The sequence below is a fragment of the Phoca vitulina genome, unplaced genomic scaffold (assembly GCF_004348235.1).
Source record: "Phoca vitulina isolate PV1807 unplaced genomic scaffold, GSC_HSeal_1.0 scaffold70, whole genome shotgun sequence".
NCBI classification, from domain to species: Eukaryota; Metazoa; Chordata; class Mammalia; order Carnivora; family Phocidae; genus Phoca; species Phoca vitulina.
Window position 1 is genome coordinate 7,599,972 of NW_022589773.1, and position 13,174 is coordinate 7,613,145.

The window sequence follows — 13,174 nt, forward strand, 5'->3', positions numbered from 1 at the left end:
TTATGCTGAATACCTGCTTTCTTTCTGGGAATCTGGAATTTTGGTATGTGTTAGGCATACAGTGCCTATGTAACTAGTTCCCAATACAAATCTTGGACACGGAGTCTCTAATGAGCTTTCCTGGTAAACAATACTTCATACATGCTGTCACGCCCATTGCTATAAGAATTAGTGGATCCTGTGTACTACACTGGGAGGACTCTTAGAAGCTTGTATCTAGTTTCCTCCAAACTTTGCCCTATGAGCCTTTTCCCTTTCCTAATTTTGTTTTATATCCTTTCACTGTAATAAATAAATGATGTTTATATGTTGAGTCCTGTGTATTCATAGCAAATCATTGAACCTGACAGTGGTCTTGGGGACCACTGACCCAATGACTGAATTGGAAATATATTATGTGTTTAAAAGTAGCAAGGTTTGACTGGAGTGTAAGGTATCTGTAGGCAGAAAAAGTAGACTGAGGTCATTTTATGAACAGTATTACCTGCCTACCCTCTGTTTTTGATTTCAAACTTAATTCCATTTTGGTTAGAGAACACACTTTGTATGATTCTACCTCTTTTAAATATGTTGAATTTCTTCCCATGATATGACAATATCCAAGGTCTCTCTTACTGAGTGTACCATGTTCACTTGAGAAGAATGTGTATTCTTTCCTTGTTGGGTGGAATGTTTTTAAAATGTCGGTTAGATGTAATTGGCTGATGGTTTTATTCAGTTCTTCTATACTTTTGCTGATTTTCTATCAACTTGATCTGTCAATTACTGAGAAAAAGGTTTTGAAGTCTTCAACCTTATTTTGTCCGTTTTCCTTTCAATTGTATTATTTTCTATTTCATCTATTTTTGAAAGTATTTTGTTAGGGGCATACACATATTATAATGTGTATGGACTGTTATATCTTCTTGGTGAATGACCTATCTTATCACTATGTAATTAATGTCCGTCCTTATCTCTTGAACTGTTTTTCACTAGGAAATATAACATTTTTGATACAAATATAGCAATTGATGTTTGCATGGCATACTTTTTCCATTCTTTTACTTTCAACCTACCTATGTAGGTTGAAAGTAAAAGTATGTATGTATGTATGTATGTATGTATATTTATTTATTATTTTTTTGAAGTTTTTATTTAAATTCCAGTTAGTTAACATATAGTATTAACTATTAGTTTCAGGTGTAGAATTTAGTGATTTGTCACTTACATACAACACCTGGTGTTCATCACAAGTGCCCTCCTTAATACCCATTACCCATTTAACCCATCCCTACCACCCACCTCCCCTCCATCAACCCTCAGTTTGTTCTGTTAAGACTCTATTTCCTGAAACAGTTGTGGAGGTGCCTCAAAAAATTAAAAATAGAGCTACCCTATGACCCAGCAATTGCACTCCTGGGTATTTACCCCAAAGACACAGATGTAGTGCAAAGAAGGGCCATATGCACCCCAGCGTTTATAGCAGCAATGTCCACAATAGCCAAACTGTGGAAAGAGCCGAGATGCCCTTCAACAGATGAATGGATAGAGAAGATGTGGTCCATATATACAATGGAATATTACTCAGCCATCAGAAAGATGAATACCCAACTTTTACATCAACATGGATGGGACTGGAGGAGATTATGCTAAATGAAGTAAGTCAAGAAGAGAAAGTCAATTATCATATGGTTTCACTTATTTGTGGAACATAAGGAATAGCATGGAGGACATTAGGGGAAGGAAGGGAAAAATGAAGGGGGGAAATTCGGAGGGGGAGATGAACCATGAGAGACTATGGACTCCGAGAAACAAAGTGAGGATTTTAGAGGGGAGGGGGTGGGGAGATGGGTTAGCCCAGTGATGAGTATTAAGGAGGGCATGTATTGCAGGGAGCACAGGGTGTTATATGAAAACAATGAGTCATGCAACACTACATCAAAAATTAATGATGTATTGTATGGTGACTAACATAACATAATAAAATAAAATAAAATAAATACAAATAAAATAGCCTAATGTTAAAAAAAAAAAGATTCTGTTTCCTGGTTTACTTCTCTCTTTTCCCCCCTATGTTTATCTGTTTTGTTTCTTACATTCCACATATGAGTAGAATCATATGGCATTTGTCTTTCTCTAACTGACATATTTTGCTTAACATAATACTCTCTAGCCCTACCACATTGTTGCAAATGGCAAGATTTCATTCTTTTTTATGGCCGAGTAATATTCCATTATATATATATATATATACACACACACACATACACATATATATATATATATACACACACACATACCACATCTTCTTTATCCATCCATCAGTTGATAAGCATTTGGACCCTTTCCTTAGTTTGATTATTGTTGATAATGCTGCTATAAACATTGGGGTTCATGTGTCCCTTGGAATCAGTACTTTTGTATCCTTTAGTTAAATACCTAGTAGTACAATTGCTGGATTATATGGTAGTTCTATTTTTAACTTTTTGGGGAACCTCTATACTGTTTTCCAGAGTGGCTGTACCAGTTTGCTTTCCCACCAACAGTGTAAGAGAGTTCCCCTTTCTCTGCATCGTTCAAATCTATGATCTAAGTTTCCTTCTGGTATTTTTTTTTTTTCCTTTCTACTTGAAGAATTTTATTTACCATGTCTGCTGGTTAATTAATTCATCTGACAATGTCTTTATTTCACCTCATTACTGGGAAATTTTCAAGAGATTGAAATTTGTGTTGACAGTTATTTTCTTTTGGCACTTTCAAATTGTTGTGTTATTTTTGGTATCTAGGGTTTCTGGTAAGAAATTCACAGTCATTCAAATCATTGTTTCCTTGAATGAAATACCTTATTCTCTGACTTCCTTTTTTTCCTCCCAGGTTTATTGAGATGTAATCGATATATAATATTGTTTAGGTTTAAGGCATACAATGTGATTATTTTATAAACAGATATGTTGTGAAATAATTATCATAGTACCTATATTACTCTTGGGTTCTCTCTTCGCTTACAGGATCCCCTTTAATATTTCTTGCAGGGCTGGCTTGGTGGTCACAAATTCTTTCAGTTTCTGTTTGTCCTGGAAGCTCTTTATCTCTCCTTCCATTCTGAATGACAGCCTTGCTGGATAAAGTTTTCTTGGCTGCATGTTCTTCTCATTTAGTATCCTGACTACATCATGCCAGCCCTTTCTGGCCTGCCAGGTCTCTGTGGATAGGTCTGATGCCAGTCTAATATTCCTACCCCTGTAGATTAGGAACCTCTTGTCTCAAGCTTCTTTCAGGATTTTCTATCTCTGAAATTGGTAAGCTTCACTATTAAATGTCGGGGTGTGTTGATCTATTTTTATTGATTTTGGGAAGGGTCCTCTCTACCTCTTGGACATGAATGCTTGTTTCCTTCCCCAGATTAGGGAAGTTGTCAGCTATGATTTGCTCAAATATACCTTCTGGCCCTCTGTCTCTTTCTTCTCCCTCAGACCCCAATAATTCTTTTTAAGTTTTTAAGATTTGTTTATTTGACAGAGAGAGAGTGAGAGAGCACAAGCAGGGGGAGTGGCAGAGGGAGAGGGAAAAGCAGGCTCCCCGCTGAGCAGGTATCCTGATGTGGAGCTTGATCCCAGGACCCAGGGATCATAACCTGAGCTGAAGGCAGATGCTTAAACCACTAAGCCACCAGAGGGCCCCAGAGAAATTCTGATATTGTTTCATTTTATGGAATCGTTGATTTCTTGAAGCCTCCCCTCATGGTCCATTAGTTATTTTTCTCCTTTTTCTCAACTTCCTTCTTTTCCATCAATGTCTTCCGTGTCACTTACTCTCTCTTCTGCCTCATTTACCCTAGCTGTTAGAGCATCCAATTTAGACTGCATTTTAGTTAGAGCATTTTTAATTTCAGCCTGATTACATCTCATTTCTGCACTAAGAGATTCTCTAGTGTCCTTTATGCTTTTTTTCAAGTCCAGCCGGTAACTTTATAATTGTTTTCCTGAATTCCACCCCTGACATTTTACTTTTATCCATATCGATTAGATCTGTGGCAGAGAGTATTACTTCTGGTTCTTTCTTTTGTTGTGAATTCCCCCTTCTCGTCATTTTCCCCAGAGAAGAATGGATGAACGAGAGAACAGAATCAAAAATATCGACCACAACCCAAGCAAAGTACACACCAGAAAAATCCAAAGATGTCAGAATCCATAAAAGAAAAAAGAGAAAACAAAGGGGGGGTGAGAGAGAATATAATCTCACAGGGTCAACAAAACAAGGTGATCCACTTGGTCCTGAGTGTATTTTAGTCTGTGTGTTACAAGACATTAAATACCAAAATTGTAAAGATAGCACAATTTATATATATACAAAAATGAGATTGAATACAGTGAAAGGAAGCCAAAATGAAGACTATATCTATAAAATGTAAAAAATGGAAGTTAAAAAAATACCTAAAAACACAGAGTTGATAAAGTAAGAAACTAGGTGAAAAGGGGGAAAAAAAGAAATGGAAAATTTTAAACTGAAAGATAAACAAATCATGAGCAAAAATCCCCTAGGGCCTGTTGTGCTGATTCTCAGGAGTCTTTGCCTGGCCAGAGTTGCACTGCCCCTTGCTAGGGGCCCTGGCTCAGTGTAAGCTCTTTCTCATTGCTCTGTGTGGCTTTTATTCCCTGAAGGCTTTCTGCACCTCTCTAGAGGATCTCCAGCCCTAGATCTGAAAGGTCATGGTCCCCTCTCTTCAGTAAACCCTCAGGGTCTTCACTTTTGTTTGTGTCAAACTCTGACAACTCCTGTGGTGATCACCCACACTGATCCTCCTGGGGGAAGGCAGAGGGTTGCCCCATTACTGTCCTTTACAGGGCCCCCACACTGAGAGCTGTCCCAGGTCGTGTGTGGACCCACTCTGCCCCTCTCAGGGGAAGGAGATGGTCCCCATGTTCCTGTCCTTTGCAGGGTTCCCACACAGAGAACAGTCACCTGATCAGGATGCAGCTAATGGTTTATGGTGGATGGAACTGACCGTAACCAGTTTCCCTGGTCCAATGCTTGGGAATTCTACAGGTTCAAGCACCCTTGTTCTTTCTGTGACTCTAGGGATCCTGAGACCACACTGTCCCACCTAGAATTCTGCCTCATTTTACCACCTGGGCACCTTTCAGGCAGGGATGTCTCTCACTGGAGCAGATTTCTAAGGGTTCTGATCTTGTGCTCTGGTGCTATATCACTTTCCAGCATCTGGCCTACTGAGGCTCCCTCCCCCTGCCATTTATCTTCTGATATATCCCCTCAGATTCACTTCATACCTCCTACCTTGCAAAAAGTGGTCACTTTTCTACTTGTAGAGTTCCAGATATTCTTTTCTTACATCTCAGGTTGAATTAATGGTTGTTCAGAATGATTTGATAGTTATCCAGCTAAACTCAAGGGACCAGACAAAATGAGGTCCCTTATTCTTCTGCTACTTTGCCTCCCTTCCTCTGTCTTCAGCTTTTAAAAAAGTACCAGATAAATATATGGAGAGGACAAGGAAAATGTGTCCTGTCTGTAATATGCCAGTTTAATTGTTTACAGCATTGGTAATGATGGGGAATGAAAAGGAAGGGAATAGTGAAGTGTGGGAATGAGAATCTGAAGAGCTGGTCAATATAATGATTGTGCTTGGAATAGTGAACTTGTGTGATGGGTGGTAAAAGACTGGGGTCACCTATAAAGGGAGACCCCTTATCACTAGATTAGCTAATCCTTCTCATGATGTTTTCATAGTGCCTGTACATTGCCATCATCACAAATTATTATTGGTGTGATGATTTGATAATCCTCTTCTCTTCCACCAGACTATAAACTCTATGAGAACAAGGGTTGGGTCTGTTTTGCTCACCACTGTATTCCCACCACCCAACCCAATGACTGCTACAGAGAAGGTGCTCATTGCACCATTGCTATGGCTCACACAGCTCTATGGCTGGCCTTTGTCCCATCCAATATCATCAAAGTCCTTGGAAAAGACTCTGGTGTAAGTGTTGATGCCTGGATTAGGAGAGGAAGGTGGAAACAATTCTTGCATGCCAGAATGGCAAAGGCATAGAGTTACTCATTCTTTTATTAGATTCTTATTGAGAATTTTTGTTGTGCCATGTATTGGGGAGATGAAGATGGCATAAACATATATGGGTCCTACTACATGGTTCCTTTTCTTCTGGAACTTACAGTCTAGTGAGGAAAGTAGACCTCAGTGAAATAGTCCCAAACATGGGTATATAATTACAAATTGAGGTCAGCTAATCAGTCCTGTAAAGTCAAGGAACATTTACCAGTGGAACGAGCCTGTATCAGCAGAATCAGTTAAGACTTCTCATAGGAAGTGACACTTCTGCTGAGAGTTGAAAGAAGTCAGAGGGGGCTGTGCAAAGGCCTTATACTGAGAGGGAGTAGAACTTCTTTAAAAACATGTAAGAAGATGAGATGTCTAGAACAATGGAAGCAGAGGAGCCTGGTGCACATATCAAGTCAGAAAGGCCTTAAGGATTTTAGTCTTTATTCTTAAAGAATGGGTGGTTTTGTGTGTGGGTGTGTTTTTTTTAAGATTTTATTTATTTATTTGACGGAGAGAGAGAGACACAGTGAGAGAGGGAACACAGCAGGGGGAGTGGGAGAGGGAGAAGCAGGTTTCCCACTGAGCAGGGAGCCTGATGCAGGGCTGGATCCCAGGACTCTGGGATCATGACCTGAGCCAAAGGCAGATGCTTAACAACTGAGCCACTCAGACACCCCAAGAATGGGTGGTTTTGAAGTAAATCAGAGGATGGCATGATAGATATATCAGTTATCTATTGTTGCATAACAAATTATTCCAATTTCTAGTAACTTAAAATAAGTAACATTATTATATCATAGTTCTGTGGACCAGGAATTTGAGCATGGCTTAAGTGGTTCCTCTGCCTCTGGGGGTCTCCCACAAGGCTATAAATCAAGTCAGCTAGGGCTGTGGATATCTCAGGGCTTGTCTAGGGGAGGATCCACATCCAATCTTACTCACATCATTGTTGTCAGGCTTCAGGTCTTCACTCTTGGCTGTTGGCTGGAGACATCTGTTTATTGCCATGTGGGCCTCTCCATAGGGTTATGCACAACATGGCAATATGGCAGTTTGATTTCTCCAGAGTGGGGAAGAAAAGAGAGAACATACAATCTTTTTGTAAACTAATCTCAGATGTCACATCTCATCACTTTTGCCATATTCTATCTGCAGGAGCAAGTCATCTAATGAAGTCCATACTCAAGAGGAGGGTATTACACAAGGATATGGATACCAGCAGGCAGGAATCACTGGGGGCCATTTTAGAGGCTGCCTACAACAATGTGGAGGAGGTTGAAGTTAGAGCAAATGTAGAGAGCAGAATTCAGAGGCTATTGTAGGAGTCTGTGCAAGAGATGATTGCAGATTGTAGCTTGGACCAAGCTGGTAGTAGTAGTGATAGTGAACACCAGGTGAACATGTTGGAGAGATATTCAGAAGGTAAAATTGATAGATAATAGATTACAAGTAGATTAAATATAGGAAGGCAAGAAAAAGAGAGATATTATGGAAAATTCTTAGGTGTCTGCCTTGTACACTGGATAGATGGTAGTACCATTCATGTATATAGAAAACATGAGGGAAAAAACAAGTAAAGGAAGAAAGATCAGGGATTCAATTTTGGATGGATTGACATAGAAACTGTGTGTAAGCAACTTAAGACTAGATGTCATTTCACTGAAAAACTGAGTTACTCAGGTGGATGTTTAGTCTTGAGGCAGAAGTGAGGTCCAGCTTTGAGATTTAAAGGGGGGATCATCAGGGGCCTGGGTGGTTCAGTGGGTTAAGTGTCTGCCTTTGGCTCAGGTAGTGATCCCAGAGTCCTGGGATCGAGCCCTGCATCGGGTTTACTGCTTGGTGGGGAGCTGCTTCTCCCTCTCCCTCTGCCTCTCCTCTGCTCCTGCTTTCTCTCTCTCTCAAATAAACAAAATCTTTTAAAAAATAAAGGGGGATCATTGAGGCACCTGGATGGCTCAGTCAGTTAAGCATCTGCCTTCAGGTCAGGTCATGATCCCAGGGTCCTGGGATCACTGCTCAGCGGACAGCCTGCTTCTCCCTCTCCCTCTGTCCCTCCCCCCTCGTGCTCCCTTTCTGTCAAATAAATAAATAAAATCTTAAAAAAAAAACCAAAATAAATAAAATAAAGGGGGATCATCAGCAAGTGGTTGAAGAAAGCTCAAGGTAATGAGAGAAGGAGCCAGGACTTAGTCTTGGTGAGCCCCACATGTCATGGTAAATATTGAAGGAGGATCCTAAAAGAAGTTATTAGATGAGGCAGGGCTAGATCAAAGAGACAATAGGGAAATCATGATTGGGGATATTTCAGAGGCCTAGATTGGAGAGCATTTTGGAAGACGAGGGTGGTCAACAGTGTCAGAGGTTGCTGGGAAGCCATGTAGAATGAGGGCCACTGGAGACCATCAGTTATCAGCAAACACTTACCCAGCACTTGCTGGAAGAGACACTGTACTGGGCCCTTAGTACACAAAGGTGAACATGTCTCAGTCAGTTGCTACTTTCTAGACATCTCAGTACAGGGATGTGTGGGAACAGAACACACAGACATGCTTTTAAATCTCCTAACCAAAGAGTGAAGGCTGCCATATCAAATGTTATCAGCTATTTAAAAACTGGCTTTCTCTGAGGGCCCATTGGGTAGCTGGATGGGGGTGATGGCTCCTGCATACAGAACCCTAGATAGACTGCGTAAGGCTAAAATTTCTAATAAACAGATGTCAGCAACCCAGTCCCTGGAGATTCTAATTCAGTAGGTCAAAGGGACCTAGGCAACTGATTTTTTAAAAACCCCAAGGTTATTCTGATCCTTAGGCAGGAAGGAGAACCTCTCAGAAGCCTGGGTTGAATTTTTGATCCTCCATGTGTCAGCACTTCTAACCTGCATGGGTCAATCTAACTGACTCTCCTTTTCTCCTGTGAAATGTAGATAATAATAGCTGCCCTACTAGGTTGTTTTGAGGATGGAATTAGATCCTGTTTATGAAAGCATCTGGAGGAATGGTTCCAAAAATGTTTAAACCCAGGTGGTTGAAGACAGTGTTTCTCAATTCATATGCCTATGAATTATCTGGAGATTTTGGTGTAGATTCTGATTCAGTCTGGGGTGATGCCTGCGAGTCTGCATTTCTAACACACTCCCATGTGATGTCAATGCTGGTGGTGTATGAACCACAGGCCCTTGAGTAGTAAGGGCTGGGTAAATATTCATGTGGGTTTACAAATGACATCCTTGATGACATCTTAATGATATTGGCATACATCACTTCAAGATTGCTTTTCTATTTGATAAATAGTATCTTTTGCAATAGTAATAACCAAAGAAAAGCCATACTAACCCACAAGCTAGAATCACAGAAATAGTAAACCCTCCAGCTCTAGGCACTGTGAGAATACAAACAAGTGGCCTACCTGTTGATTCACTTATAAGTGTTGTAAAACACTGCATAAGAGCATATTTTGCATAGGCATATGAATAAATCAACCTCACCCTCTGCAAAGGCAAGTTATTTCAATATGCCTCATACCAAATTACTTTTGATTAAAAGCTTATTCAGGAGATAGATGAAAATTACTTTAGGTGTGTTCCCTTCAGCAGCTGTTGAGGAATCTAAAGTGCAATGGTTGGGGCACCTGGGTGGCTCAGTCGGTTAAGCATCTACCTTTGGCTCAGGTCATGATCCCAGGGTCCTGGGATTGAGCCCTGCATCAGGCTCCATGCTGAGCGGGGAGCCTGCTTCTCCCTCTGCCTGCCACTCCCCCTGCCTTGTGCTCTTTTGCTCTCTCTCTCAAATAAATTTTAAAAAATTTTAAAAAAAGGTGCAAGGGTTCAGCATCCATATGTTTTATTTTGGGCAAGCCCAGTAATACCTTGTTTTCTTAAACAGTAATTTTGAGCATGTCTTCCAGAATGGCAATTGCCAGTAGCACAGCCAGAGTATTTAGGAGGGTGGTCATGAGAGTGAGTTATTGAATATACTCACAGTTTCATGGAAAGACTTAGTTGTATGGTGTCCAGCTTGGGATGGCACATGCTGAACCTGTTTTAAGCTGATGACATTTGTGACAGGCTCTTCTTTAATAAATAGAGCATACAGAGAAATAAGAATCACAGTGAAATTACTCAGGTAAAAGAAATCAAGCTCTCATGGCTGTACAGAGGGCTTAAAAACAGAGGGAGGAAAAAGCTGAGATGGACTTCAGAGGCCCCAATATTTCAGAATAGCCCTGACTTCATGTAGACTGCTCCATTGTCCCCATAATTACCCCAGTATTTGTCACACCAAAAAGATTTCCACAAGAGGCAAGCTCTAACACTTATTTGTGCTCACATTGTTTTAGGTATTTTACATAATATTTCTTATTAATACTCAACAACCTTATGAGGTAGAACTATTATTATTGCCATTTTAAGATGTGAAAACTAAGGTTCAAAGTCATATACTTTGACCCTTGAACAACACAGGTTTGGACCATGGGGTCCACTTACACCCAAATTTTGTGATAAATACAGTACAGTACAGTACTTTAAATGTAGTTTCTCTTCCTTATGATTTTCTTAATAACAATTTCTAGCTTACTTTATTATAAGAATACAGTATATAATACATATACAAAATACGTGTTAATTTTATGTTGTTGGTAAGGCTTTTGGTCAACAATGACTATTAGTAGTTAAGTTTTGGGGGAGTTAAAAGTAAACATGGATTTATGTGGAGGATGGCCCCTAATCCCCATGTTGTTCTAAAACATGTCTTCTATTATAAGTTTAACAGTCAATAGATAAGACCACCACTAAGAACTAACTACATCCAAAGTGTTTCTTCCTGTTATATCTCAGTCAGCCCTATAAAACTGCTGTGAGCTTGCGTTTTGAAAGCCTGTTTATGTTGAGTATAGTTCAAGATATTCTGACCAGAGATGAGACACTTAACAGGACTTGAAATGCAGTTTTTGTCTCTATGTGTGTGCATGTGCATGCAATATAAAGGGCAAGAAATGCCACAAAGATAGAGTTGTCAAAAATACAATTCCACAACGTTTTTCTGAGTCCACAGAGAAGGAAATGCAAGGGAGAGTGTTGTTTGTTTACTGGTAAGCGTTGATAAATAGTAGTTAATTTCATGAATACAGGGCTGACAGGTTTCTATTCTATTTCCAATTTTATTTCTATTCCTCTTTTAATTAACCCAACATCCCTTTATTTTTTGTTTTTGTTTAAATTCCGGTTAGTTAACATACAGTATAATATTAGTTTCAGATGTACAATATAGTGATTCAACAGTTACATAAAACACCCAGTGCTCAGCACAAGTGCCCTCCTTAATACCCATCACCCATTTAACCCATTCTCCCACCTATTTCCCCACTGGTAACCATCAGTTTCTTCTCCATAGTTAAAAGTCTGTTTCCTGGTTTGCCTCTCTCTTTCTTTTACTTCTTAAAATCCACATATGAGTGAAATCATATGGTATTTGTCTTTCCCTGTCTGGCTTATTTCACTTAGCACAATACTCTCTAGCTCCATCCATGTTGTTGCAAATGGTAAGATTTCATTCTTTTTGATGGCTGAGTAATATTCCCGTGTGTGTGTGTGTGTATGTGTGTGTGTGTGTGTGTGTGTGTGTGTATACACCACTTCTTCTTTATCCATTCATTTATCGTGACAGATGAATGGATAAAGATCTGGGCTCTTTCCATATTTTAGCTATTATGGACATTGCTGCTATAAACATTGGGCTGTATGTGCCCCTTTGAATCACTGTTTGTATCCTTTGGCTAAATGTCTAGTAGTGCAATTGCTGGGTCATAAGGTAGTTCTATTTTTAACTTTGTGAGGAACCTACCTACTGTTTTCCAAACTGGCTGCACCAGTTTGCATTCCCACCAACAGTGTAAGAGGTTTTCCCTTTCTCCACATCCTCGCCAACATCTGTTCTTTTCTGAGTTGTTCATCTCATCCATTCTGATCGTTGTGAGGTGGTATCTCATTGCGGTTTGAATTTGTATTTCCCTGATGCTGAGTGATGTTGATGCATTTTTTTCATGTCTGTTGGACATTTGTATGTCTTCTTTGGAGAAATTCTGTTCATGTCTTCTGCCCATTTCTTGACTTGTTTTTTGGGTGTTGAGTTTGAGAAGTTCTTTAAAGATTTTGGATACTAGCCCTTTATCGGATAAGTCATTTGCAAATACCTTCTCCCTTTCTGTATGTTGACTTTTAGTTTTGTTAACTGTTTGCTTTGCTGTGCAAAAGCTTTTTATCCTGATGAAGTCCCAATAGTTCAGTTTTGCTTTTGTTTCTCTTGCCTCTGGAGACATGTCTAGCAAGAAGTTGCTGTGACCGAGGTGAAGGAGGTTGCTGCCCGTGTTCTGCTTTAGGATTTTGATGGATTCCTGTCTCACATTTAGGTTTTTCATCCATTTTGAGTTTATTTTTGTGTATGGTACAAGATAATGGTCCAATTTTGTTCTTTTTCATGTGGCTGTCCAGTTTTCCCAACACCATTTGTTGAGACTGTCTTTTTCCCACTGGATGGATATTCTTTCCTGCTTCTTAGAAGATTAATTGACCATATAGTTGTGGGTTCATTTCTATGTTTTTGATTCTGTTCCATTTTTCTATGTATCTGTTTCTGTGCCAGTACCATACTGTTTTGATCACTACCTAATATAACTTGAAGTCCAGACTAGTGATGCCTCTAGCTTTGTTTTTCTTTTTCAGGGTTGCTTTGGCTATTCAGGGTCTTTGGGTCCATACAAATTTTAGGATTGTTTGTTCTAGCTCTGTGAAAAATGCTATTGGCATTTTTTTTTTGTAGCTCTTTTTTTTATGCTATGTTAATCACCATATATTATATCATTAGTTTTTGATGTAGTGTTCCATGATTCATCGTTTGCATATAACACCCTGTGCTCCATGCAGAACGTGCCCTCCTTAATACCCATCACCAGGCTAACCCCTCCCCCCATCCCCCCTCCCCTCTAGAACCCTCAGTTTGTTTTTCAGAGTCCATAATCTCTCATGGTTCGTCTCCCCCTCCGATTCCCTCCCGATACTTCCCCTCCTGCTTTCTTCTTCTTCTTCTTCTTCTTCTTCTTCTTCTTCTTCTTCTTCTT